This window comes from Ambystoma mexicanum, chromosome 2q (genome assembly GCF_040938575.1).
Source record: "Ambystoma mexicanum isolate Mex_15411 chromosome 2q, UKY_AmexF1_1, whole genome shotgun sequence".
NCBI classification, from domain to species: Eukaryota; Metazoa; Chordata; class Amphibia; order Caudata; family Ambystomatidae; genus Ambystoma; species Ambystoma mexicanum.
In genome coordinates, this window is record NC_090924.1 from 300,259,104 (window position 1) to 300,271,394 (window position 12,291).

The 12,291-nt window shown below is 45.7% G+C and overlaps 1 protein-coding gene and 1 non-coding gene across 5 annotated transcripts in view; one reads left to right on the plus strand and one right to left on the minus strand.

Moving 5' to 3' along the window:
* The window catches only part of LMF1 (lipase maturation factor 1), a 2,253,577-nt gene that overhangs the window by 2,234,004 nt on the left and 7,282 nt on the right, over positions 1-12,291 (plus strand). The window lies entirely within an intron of this gene.
* LOC138570436 (U1 spliceosomal RNA) lies at positions 3,043-3,212 on the minus strand. The gene has a single exon (XR_011303497.1). It is a non-coding gene; the product is annotated as a U1 spliceosomal RNA (small nuclear RNA).

Consider the following 12,291-nt stretch of genomic DNA (forward strand, 5'->3'; position numbering starts at 1 on the left):
CCCAGCCTTCACAGATGACCTCTTACATACCCAGGTCTCCAACATTATGCCTACTAGCAAAACGTGTCTCTTAGGTGACTTAAACCTTGGTCTCAGTGACCTATCTGACCCTAATGCCACCTCAGTAGTGAATTTCCTCAGTGCAGTAGGCTTTAAACACTGTATTAGCACCCCACTCACGTCAAAGGTTGTAATCTAGACTGGATAGCAGACCTTAACTGCCAGGTCTCTGTCTTTTCTAATGCCACCTGCCCGTGGTCTGACCATCACATTGTATCGTTCACTATCTCGCCTTTCAGTCACACCACACACACCACCCCATCTCTGCCGCCTACATTGGCCCACAGTTCCTGAAAAATCACTAAAGATTGCATTGCATCCTTGCTCAAGACACTCCAGTTGGAGTATATCCACACTAATTACCCTAATGTTCTTGCTGACCTTTAATCTAAGACACTGACAGCAGCTGTTGACACCATTGCCCCGGTAGGACCCTGAAAAACAAAACCTTCAGTGCATATCAACTCCTGGTTTACCCCTGACCTCCAAGAGCAGTGCACAAAAAAAGCTTGCAGAATCTAACTGGAAAAAAACACCCTCAGATACTCAGAAGATGCTGGTCACTACTGCAGCTAAACTCTACAAACAAGCCATCCTTCTTGCTAAGTCCACCACCTATAATGCAAGAATTGCAGACACCACGTCTAATACCGAGAGGTCTTAACCATCCTCAGGGAATTAGAAGCCCTGGCCACCACCCCACCCCCCACTATTACTAAAGACGAGGCATGATGCACTAATATACAAAATACCATGGTTGATAAAATTGACACCTTAAATTTAAAAATCCTCTTAAAAAATTCCTTACTTAAAACTTCTCAACTGCCCACTTCCATCGTCCTTCCACCAACTGCCACCCATCTAGACCTCTCCCTGTTTCGCATCAGCAAGGTCACAGCGACAGAAGTCTTAGCCATCTTAAAGAGCCTGAAACCATCAAGGTGTAAAGGTGACAAATGCCCAGCCACAATAATTAAGGACTGTTCGGAAGCCTTGGCACCCATCACCTCCACCTTCATCAACGCTTCCTTCTACTATGGGTTAGTCCCCACAAGCCTTAAGGAAGCCTGGCTACTCCCCCTGATTAAAAAACCCTATCTAGACCCCACTGTCCCAAATAACTACCAGCCTAACTGGAAGCCAGCCACATCCTGGGAATGCACCAGTCTGGATTGCGTCCAGGCCACGACACAGAATCAACCGAGCTTGACCTGAAGAACCAGCTCGACGAGACCAGTGAAGAAGGGAAGCCTGCCCATCTTCTTCCTCTTGATCTATTGTCAACGTTTGATCTGGTTGACCATAAAATCCTCTGTCATCACCTCACCACTGCACCCATTTTTTTTACCAGAAGTCACAACCTGGATTACTTCCTTTCTAGAGGATAGATCAGTCAGGGTGTTTGCAGGGGCCGCATTTCACAAAAATGCCATGGGTAGCGGAAGTGATATCACATGCCCCCACCCGAGTGACATCACAGGAAGTGTTGTCATTTGACCCCACTCCCACGTGACATCACCGAGAAGTGGCATCCTAAGGCATTATCCCTCAGTACACTAAGAAAAATATAGTTACAATATCAATGTAATATAACACACATTTAATACAAGAATGGATCATCATATGTAGCAGTGTGTCAAGGCCCATATTATCACGGATGTGTATGAACCCAAATGAGAAATCCCCTCTTTATGTGGATCTACCCTGTTATTTCAACATGACTACAGAGCGAAATCACATTGTGGGGGGACAGGGGCGAGTGTAGGGATAAGAGAAAGCCAGGATAGTAGGGGAGGGAGGGAGAATATTTCACCAGAGGACACGTGTTCTTATACAGTTGCTCTTCCTTCACTGTTCTGATCATAAAACTTAAAATGTAGTTTCTTACCAGATTCATCCCATTTTCTTCAGATTCGAAAAGTTGCCTTCAGGATTACCTCTCAGTAAAACGTGTTGCAGTTCTTTCATGGACTCATTATTCTTGCACAAAACAGCCAGACTTCTCCGATATTCATCTCCTTCAGAACCTACAGCTAAGTTTAAAATGGTTTCATTAGTTCATTGGCAAATACTGCTACCTGATCATCCTCCTGTATCTATTCAAAGTACTTAGTAACAAAACATTTCAAGTTCTTATACATTACCAGTATCACACTCTCACACTTTCAAACAAGTACCATTTTTTAGTTTCGTGTACACATCCAACCATACAAGGTCTGCAGAATTGTAGTGTGTTACAAAACCTGATTACCAACATTGAACCTTATGGGGGGGCATATGCGTTACCATTCTAATGCTGCATCTTTACCCAAAAACAGAAAAGGGGAGTACTTTTTTCTGATTTCAAGCACTCCGCGCAGACCCAGCGAGGGCACCAAAAATCTCAGAGAGCGGCTGTCGCTGACAGACTATACTGGGTGTTAGGCCCAGCCAATCACAACACTAGTACGTACATACCGACCTATTAGAGGACCACACAGCGGGCCTGCTCCGGTTTTCTGATTAAAAGCATACACGTTCGGCTATTTTCGACTTTACTCTCTGGGCAACAGGTATCCCCCATCTGCAAGATGACCCCCTAGCCCCATGTGCTGATGGCAGGGATCCGCTATCCTACAGTTGCTGGGGGTCATATTAGGAACATGCACAATGCCACCTGATATCATGGGGTGCACAAGTCTAGGGTTAGGCACCTGTGCACTTCACCCTGCCAGTGAATACTGTGAACCTGAGCTGTTCAGCGCTGGCCCTCTTGACTGCAGCAAAAGAAATTCTGCTACAAGACCAGGGGCTCTGTCTCCAAACGTATTCACATACTTTAATTTTTTTTTCTTTCTTTCACCAATACATCAGGGCTGTGGACCCGAGCTGCTCAGTGCTGGCCTTCTTGATTGCAGCAAAATAAATTCTGCTACAAGACCAGGCTCTGTGTGCAACCAACCTACTCACATACTTTACTTTTTCTTTCTTTCACCAAAAAATCAGTAGCAAGTGCATACGCAGCCCCCCACTATCAGAAATAATGCAGTCGGGTATCACGCATTTGGGGACATCGTAGGTGCCTGGGTCAGCAAATCCGATGTGCAATGGATGAGCCTCACCCTGGGAGAGGTGCCTTTTTGATCACAGATTCTCCCCTGCCAGGTAAGTATGAGTTGCATGTGGAAGGGCATGGGTTGGGCCTGTTCTGGAAGCCCTGCTAAGCGAGGGTGAGAAGGCAGGCCCTGACCCAGTCCTCCGGGAAGCCCTGAGCGTCTGCAGAGCTGTCTGTCCCACATGTCAGGGGAAGCTTCGGCAGGCAGAGCCGAGCAGAAGAGACACATTGTAGCACAGTTCCTTTCTCCCATCAGAGGCCCTGCTCTGCCCAAAATTTGCATACATTCTGTCCTGGCCGCCAGCCAGCAGGTCAAGTCGGATAGCAGGAGGGCCCAAGCAGGCCTGTTGCAGTATGCCCACTGGCCTGTCGGCCCCAGACAGGCCCATGACCCTCCTCAGCCGACAGGTCGCCCGCTTAAAAAGAGCAGCTATCTGCCCACCACAGGCAAACACAAGTGCACACCAAGCACTGTCTCAAATTCAATTTGCAGACGGGCTGGGCGCCTTAGTGGGCCAGTTGGATATTATAATTCTGCCCAGCGCGGGCCACCACACCCGGCCTGCCTGTAAATTCTTCGACTGCAGACAGTAGCTAATATTCAATATCATAGATCACTCACCTGAGCAGCTGAGCTCCTCTCTCCACTCAGCGCGCGGGGGGGGGGGCAGGTGCAGGCTTGCACTCAGTCATCTCACAGACAGGTTGTGCTCCTCCTGCCTGCAAACAAAATGGAGGGAGCCCGGAGCCAGCCCAACAGCGCGAACGTGCCGTGTGTATTACTTGGCCACACCTCCTTTCTATTGATTGGAGGATTGGATAGTAGCTGATTGCTCAGGGGTAGCAAGCCAGTAGGCAGGGGTAGCAGCTGCTAACCATGGCTACCCCTAAAAGAAGTCCATGGGTGTTTGCTGAAAATGCCAGTGCATCTATCTCTTGCAGTGTGCACCAAAGGTCCTGTGTGTCCTCTACCCTCTACAATATCTTCACCAAACCTCTATTTGATTTACTAGACTCCATCAGCATATCTTACACCAGCTATGCTGACGATTCCAAAATCCTCCTCCCCCTTTCTGGAAACTACCTTGAATACACTTGCACCCTAAACACTGCTTACATGACTATCCAGACTTGGATGGCCACTCACCGCCTTTGCCTCAATGATGAAAAGACAGAGCTCCTTCTTGTAGGGCCTTCAGCAGTAATCAAGAAGCTCAATGCCCAACATGCCTCTTTCAATATTGACAGCTTTCAGAACCGGTCTCCTCCTCAGTGAAGACACTTGGAGTCTACCTTGATGCTACTCTCTCGCGTAGTCGCCAAGTCAATGCCATTGCCTTCTCTGTCGACACGACACAACTGATCAATGCATCTAAACCTTTCTTATCCCTGAACAGCTGCCTAACAATTGCTCGAGCAGTCATCGAGTCAAGCCTCGACTTCTGTAATGCACTCTTTGCAGGCACCTAATCGCACAGCATCCAGAAGTTGCAGGTTATCCAGAATAACGCCCTCCAAGCAGCACACAATATTCCCAAACATGAACACATCTCTGCCGCAAGAAGAGATGTTCACTAGCTCTCGATTCCAGAACGGATCATGTTCAAAACCCTGTCTATCACACACAGATGCCTCACCAACGTTGCTCCCCCTTAACTTTCATAGAAAATCATTAAAGCACATTCCTCCAGGCCCACCAGATCGTCCCAATTTCTCTCGGAAAGAACAATGCGCAAAACTCACTGGTTTGGTTGGGACTTACTTGCAGCACGTTAAGTGAAAATATGCACCAGTCACCACTGGATCTTGGACATTCACCACTTTGCCACTTTAGAGAGCACCCCTGCAGATGTGTGGCCCTCAATTATTTCATCTGCTATTTAATATGTGGTTGGTGGTACTGGGACGTTAGACCATGTGTTCTTGAGGGTAGATCTGACACTATAATAGGGTAGCGTGTTTGATTGTGTATTCCTCTCTAATACCAGAAACTCTCCAAGGGTGAAGGATTCTCCAGCTGATAGCATGTTGTTCCATGTGAGTATGCCTAGCCCTCTCAATATACAAATCATTCATGGGGGTATACCTGGGAACAGCAAGCGGCTGAGGTTTAATGGTAGTAATATTGTGAGGTCCAAGGCAAATGCAATGTTCTGCCTCGCCCATCATTTAATTTCAAGTGTATTTATTTCCTCTGGAGGTGTTTTAGCATTGCCTGTTAGTTCGTGTTTATGGGGGTGTTCCCACTTAGCCATTGTTCGGCTCAATGTGTAGCAGTGTGACTGCCTTTGTGGACCAGGCTTTCGCATGGCTAGCCAGCACGGCTCGGCAGTAGAAGTACATGTTGGAAATGGCGAGGCCTCCTATATTACAGTGCCAGGTGGCTCATGTTCGCCCTGGGTTGTCGTCCTTCCCATATGAGTTTGCTCAGTAAGATTATGAGTTTGGTAAAGAGAGCTTTTATTAGATGGCTTGGGATTGCCTGGAATTATAAGAGTTTGGGCTGGATAATAATTTTAATTGCCACAGCTCTGCCTGCAAGCTATAGGGGGAGCTGAATCAACCTGTCAATCTTTTTAGAGATTTTGCAAGAATAGGGTTGTAGTTGTGTGCATAGAGTCCTTCAGCTGTGGCGGGCACTTATACGCCCGGCTACTTAGCTGTGTGTTGACACCACCTGAGTTCTCCCAAAAGTCGGGATTGAAACACTTTAACCGTTAGAGGGAGCAACTCTGACTTGTTACAATTGATTGTAAGACCTGCCTACTTCATGTATTCCTTAACATCTGCAATTGTAGGGCACAGATTTAACAAGGGTTGTGTCATATTTAGTGCCATATCGTCAGCATACAGCGACATTAAGCTTTTCACCAATTAAAATGACTTTGTCAGTGTGGTTCTGTCTGGGCCATTGGGCAGAGGGCTCAATTGTGCATGCGAATATCGTTGGAGACAGTGGGCAGCTCTGTCTGGTACCCTTGGTGAGCTTGAAGGCCTTGAAAATGTGAGCGTTTGTTATAACTTTAGCTGTTGGGGATGTGTAAAAGATCAGTATCCAACGTGTGAATGCCTCTGGTAAGCCAAACTTTGACAACATCTTTCATATAAATTGCCATTCGATAGAGTCAAATGCCTTCCTGGTGTCCAATAGTGCAAGTACTGCATTCTGTGTGGGGGATAGACTGAATATAGAGGTGAATAGCCTGCACAGGTTGGTCTGCATAGTTCTGCCTGGTATAAAATCGGCCTAATCTGAATGGATTAAGTTGGGTGGGTGAGGGAGCATTAGATTTGTAATTAGTTTGGCCAGGATTCTTTAGTCTGTGTTAAGCATCAGTAGCGGTCGATATGACTCACATGTACTGGATTTTCCCTAGCTTTAAGAAGATTATGATGTTGGCAGCCATCATGGATTCAGGTAGTTCACCTTTTTGGTAGGCTTCTTGGAACATGCTGTGGGGCTGTAATGTCAGCGTATTCTTTGTAAAACCTGGGAGGAGCCTGTCAGGGCCTGGGGTTTTGTTAGCATGCTCCGAATTACCATCTCGATCTCCTGAAGAGTCAGCCGAGAGGCCAGTATGTGTATGCACTGTTTATTTGGCAAAAATTGGTAGTGTGATTCAATTAAAGTATTTGTCTAGTTGCTCTTCAGTATAATGTGTTGTGGAAGTGTATAGTTGCTTATACCAGGTCTCAAAGGTTGTGTTTATCTCAATGGGATCTGGGTTTCTTTCCTCTTTTGGGATTATGATTGCCAGGATCACGAGCAAGGTCTGTTCTCTGTTGTCCAGCCATGCAAGCACTCTGCTGGGTCTATCTCTCCCATCATATTCACTAGGTAGCATGGGGTTTGATAGGCATATGACCTCTGATTCAGCAAACTCTGAAGACTGTATATATAGATGTATACGCATCTTTTCGCATATATGATGCTTGATCAAGGGGGAGGGTTTTTGAGCCTTTCTGGCTTGCATATGTTTGAGCTACGTCTCCAGTGTGTTAAGCCTACCGAATATATCTTTCAGGCACCCTCTTTCTCTTGAGCCATGCAGATTCCACATATGTACACTTTAAATGCCTCCCAGGCACTTAGCATGCTATCCACTGAACCTAGGTATATATCAAAGAACACCACTATAGGGGATCTTATATCATCTATAAATATTTGGTCTGATAGTGCTTTTGGCTCGATTTGCCAATGTTGTGCCTAGTGTGATGAATCCTACAGATCCCTCACTAAACCCCTGCCTAAAGTCTCCTCCCAGGTGGCCAGGCAAAGGCAGACACTTCCTGATCCTGACCTTGGGGGTGGTGTACAGCGGGAGGATCACCTGGGAGGAGAACGGGCCCAGGGTGGTGAGGAAATCCCATGGGATGAGACACAATAATTGTTCTTTAAAAGGGAAAACCTTTTAAAGTTGCCAAAACAGGTAATGGCCTACTGTCATTATGATGTATCTGAACCACATAAAGATCTGTGGCTCTGGGAACAAATGCCATAAAACCTGAACAGGTCTTAACAACAACATATTTCATGATTTAAATCCTCCTTACTCCCAAGGGTTTAAAGGAAAGGAATCTAAAAATATTGCCTTAAATAAATTGTCTTCCTCTGTAACAACGAATTATAATGGTTCATGCTTAAATGACTAGAAGGGAAATACATCTACCTTTAAAACCCATAAATTACTAAAAAAGAACCAACTTTATTGTTGAGTACTACATGTCTCATAATCCCATAAGTACTGTGACAGGAAAGAGGATTGAAGTTTCATGCTGTAGGTCAGGCAATAATAGCCCACACCTGAAGAAACCTGAGAGCCTTAAAAGGCCCCCTCAGATGCAGGCAATTAGGAGAAGCTGGAACTGTGGCTGGAGTGTATGCAGTGATAGCAGGGGCAGAAGGAAGAAGGCACAGTGTTGGAAATCCAGGCAGAAGTGGGAGAACCAAAGGGATGCCGGGACTCTGATGCAGCAGATTTCAACTGCTTGTCCTTTGAGGGTCTTGTTCCCCCAAACTCTGGTGTGCAGAGGCTGTGCAGGGGAAGGTGTGCAGCAAGGCTGCCTTTCCCCATAAAATTGTGCAGCAAGAAATGTGTCGGAGACAGTGGTGATAAGCTGTCGTGAAGCCGTGGGTCTCAGGAGCGAGAAGGGGCTCCTTAATTGAGTGGCCGGATCGGAGACACCTTCAGTGAGGAAGGGTGTAGATCCCAAGTGAAGCCAGAAGTTGTAGAAGTTGTGCAACACATGGAGAAAGGAATACAGAAGCCAGAGAGGTACACCTGGCGCTCTGATTCCTTGCATGAGTACTGCTGGCAGCAGTATCTAGCTTAATAATCATATGTGTAAACATTCTTTGAAACAGATACAACCTACATTGCCAAAGATTGTAAAGTCAAGAGAGAAGTGTGCTCCAAAGGCAATATTAGGTTGTTGTTGTTGCAAGCAGACAAGAAAAACAAAGAGGCTGCCCCTCTGAGAAGGAAGGTTAAGAGGAAGAGTATTATGCCTGGATTAGCCAATCAAGAATATGCAGCACTCTATCACCAACTGTCATAAACGGAACACCACCTACCTGAATCTGCAGGCTGGACTGGTGTAATGCAAGTCCACCTAATGATCCCTCTGAGGTGCTGCCGTAGGCAAGCCCAAAGAGGGACCCCCAGGGAAACCCTCTTGGTGAATACAACCCTGTGCTGAGATGAGTAGCTTGGGAACGCTGGTTCTGATGTTTCAAGGGGATTCGGGAATCATGAGCTGCTCGTGAATGCCGGATCCTGTCCAATCTTCACAATGCTGTGTGCTGTTAATAGGACCCAAAGTGTTCCCCTACCCCGTGGTTGAGATCAGCTGACGGGCAAGAGACAAGGGTTAATGGAGATCCTGGGGCTGATATTCGACATGCACTGTCTAACTTATATCGCTTACCCTCGCTAGGGAAACAGAATCCTTCCAACCTGGACAGTAGTCTGGGCAGTGACAAGAGCGCCGTGATGGGGAGCACTGCGATATCCTCTAAGATGTAAACAATAGGTAAACAATGAATTAACCCCTAGCAAGATGGAAGAGAAAGGAAAAGAAATGTGTGTGAAATCAGAGAAGGATCTGTAAAAAGGCCCTTCTCTGTATGTACCGGCGACGGGAAAACTGGTATCTGTGCATGTGTTCCCGAACACGGACTGCTGGGAACTGAAGTCCTGAACAGGATAAAGCGGCGGTTCCTGCAGCCAGCTAAGAGCAGAAACAAGATTTAAACGAACGGCCTCCGACTGCACTCCTTAGTCACGTACTAACTAACTGGCTTCCTACCTGACGGGATCCGTGCGGTCTCTATGCCGAAAGGGAAATGGAACAGGAAGGAGGTCGTGGGTGATCTCTAAAGGTCCATAGAGTAGACACGAAGTGAAACTAGAAATAGGAAAGTCACACAGAGTTTGGAAAGGTACATAGGGACTGGCCAAAGAATTTCCTTAGAGTAATGGAATACACAAACAAACAAACTCACAAAGCGTAGGTAAACTCTCTTGAGGGTAGCAACGTGACTTCTTGCAACCAGTGGGTCTGGATATAGCGTTCCCTCTGCTTCCTGTTTTGGGGCGTGTCCAGGTCCGTCTTAGAGGCCTCACAAACTAGACTGTTACAATTCCTTCCCACGGCCATGCTGGAAGAGTGTCCAAACGTTCCTGCAATGCGTCTACAAGCCTGGAGGCACCGTTGTCCCCGACGCTTCATCACAAAGAGTCTACTTGGATGTGTTGAAGTGCCCGAAAGTGAATCTTGTCATAGGCTGTAGTCGTGTCAGAAAGTACTGAAGCTATGGTGGTGTATTTGGTTGTCAGTAGATATGAGACTTCAGTAACAGAAATGAAGGTGGAATACTATGAGGCCAAGGAGTATGCCCTCATGGTAAACCTTTTGAGTAGTTGAAGTTGTTGAGGTGGAAGTAGAAATGCTGTGACGTCATCCTGACAAAGATACCTACTGTGACTCCTAATCTTGTAAAGAGAGACATATCAATTGTTAACCAAGAACTGCATTTCAGTAACATTTACAGAAGTTGGATTTCTTTTGATCTGTGGCAATTCTTCTTGGATAACTGGAAGTGGTGGCAAAGTATTCTGGCTTCAGATGACATTGATGCTATTTTGACGAAGTAGAAAATCTTTATTTTACCAAGAGGAACAGCTTTTCTGTTATTGGAACTTTGGTTAACAAAACTTTACCTTGACATTGAAACATAAAGACTTGAATTGAGACTGTATTACTGGTTCTATGTCATTTCATCAACACCTGTTTTTACGAAAGGCGTTTTTATGCTGCATTTTTGCTGAAAAAACGAATTGAACTTTTTTTAAATGATTTTTGGGGTGTTCTGCCCATCAATCCCAAGTCCTCTACCAATTGTTATGGTATTCCTGACCCCCCAACCCTTTATATGCCCTGTTCCACCACCCAAAAAAAATGTCAAAGTTTTTTCGGCAAAAACTCTGCGTAAAACACCTGTCATAAAAACGGGTTTCGATGAAAGGACATTGTACTGTATTGCCTACATGGATTTCCTTGTGTTTTTGTTGAACGTTGTCACTGAATTTACCTTGAATCCTGGCGAAGGGAGCTCAGCCAGGTTACTAAGAGGTTATCACAAATCTGTGTTTAAGTGTGAGGGTCAGACATCCTGTGTTAAAGTGTTTCCCTTTAGTTTTGTTAGGCAGGGAAATCCTCGTCGGAGTAGGCGTTTAATAAAATGTATAATTTAATAAAATGGCATATTTTGAACAATCATCCAAAAGTTGTCTGCCTCGCATTTCAGACCCCTCACACTAGGGCCTGGTTGGCAGTTCTAGAGTGAGAGTCACTGAACCATGGATTGAGAGCATACTAAGGAGGATAACGCACTCTCGATCCAATGGCTTACCTCCTTTGTGCGAAAGATATAATCTTTTCTTGCAGGTGTATTGTGCGCACCTGAATAGTGTGTGTATTCCTGAGATTCAAGGTTGCGTTGTCTCCATATGTCTATTAAATTATGTTGCTGCATGTGGTTTTCAGTGGTGCTTGCAGGATTGTTTTCGGATTGGAGAGACCCTCTTTAGCTCTCTTGGGATGGGTTACTGACTGTGTTGAAGTCCCTCACCCATACTGTGATTATATATGCATTGAACTTAAAGGAGCTTGTGGCTGTCTCAAAACACAACTGGAGAGTATCAGTTAAGTGCACAGCTGTTCAGTATTTGTATTTGATATTTACCAGCTGTACATACAACGTGGACATCTCTGCCTTCTGTGTCTAGTGAAGCACATTTGCAGTTGCAGTTAAGGTCTTTGTGTATTAGTATTGCTGTTCCTCTTGCATATGAGGAATAATGTGAAGTATTTTGTGTCCCTGACATAGGCTAGTATGACCATATTGTTTGTGATTGTTCAGACCTCTAACATTCCAGGATATCCCTACAAAATATCTGCACTAAAAATATCGCTGTACATATGGCCGTTTGTCTCGCCATAGGCAGTACTTTTGGGGGGATATTTTGTGGGAGCGGGGCTTTTGGGGGTGTCCGCCGCACATTTTAAAATAATGCGAGGGTTGCGGGGGAGTCCCCCTTAGGGTCCATGGGTCAATATTACTGCAAAAATATGGCAATATTTTTGTATCTTAACAAGAGGGGTCCTTTGAGTCCCTCTGCCAGACATTAGACCTGGTTACGAGAGACTTACCCAGAGTCTTTAGCTCACTATCTTTCACAGAGAAGAAATATCTCAAACATTTCAGTCTTTGTCCTGCCCTGGTTCAGTCCAGCACCGAAATGCTAGGCAATTCTCCTCTGAACAAGAGTACCAACAGCATCCCCAGACACGTGTTTCAGTCTGGTTGGACCTCATCAGTAGGGAGGAGCTGTGCCTCTCTAAGAATAGTGAGCAAGGGGTCCACGTCTGGATTCCCCTAGTAACCTAGGGTGAGACCCAAAGTTACTTAAATATGCAAATTAACAAGAGGGGTCCTGGGAGTCCCTCTGCCAGACATTAGTCCTGGTTACGAGAGACTTACCCAGAGTCTTTAGCTCACTATCTTTCACAGAGAAGAAATATCCCAAACATATTAGTCTTTGTCCTGCCCTGGGGCAGTCCAGCACCGAACT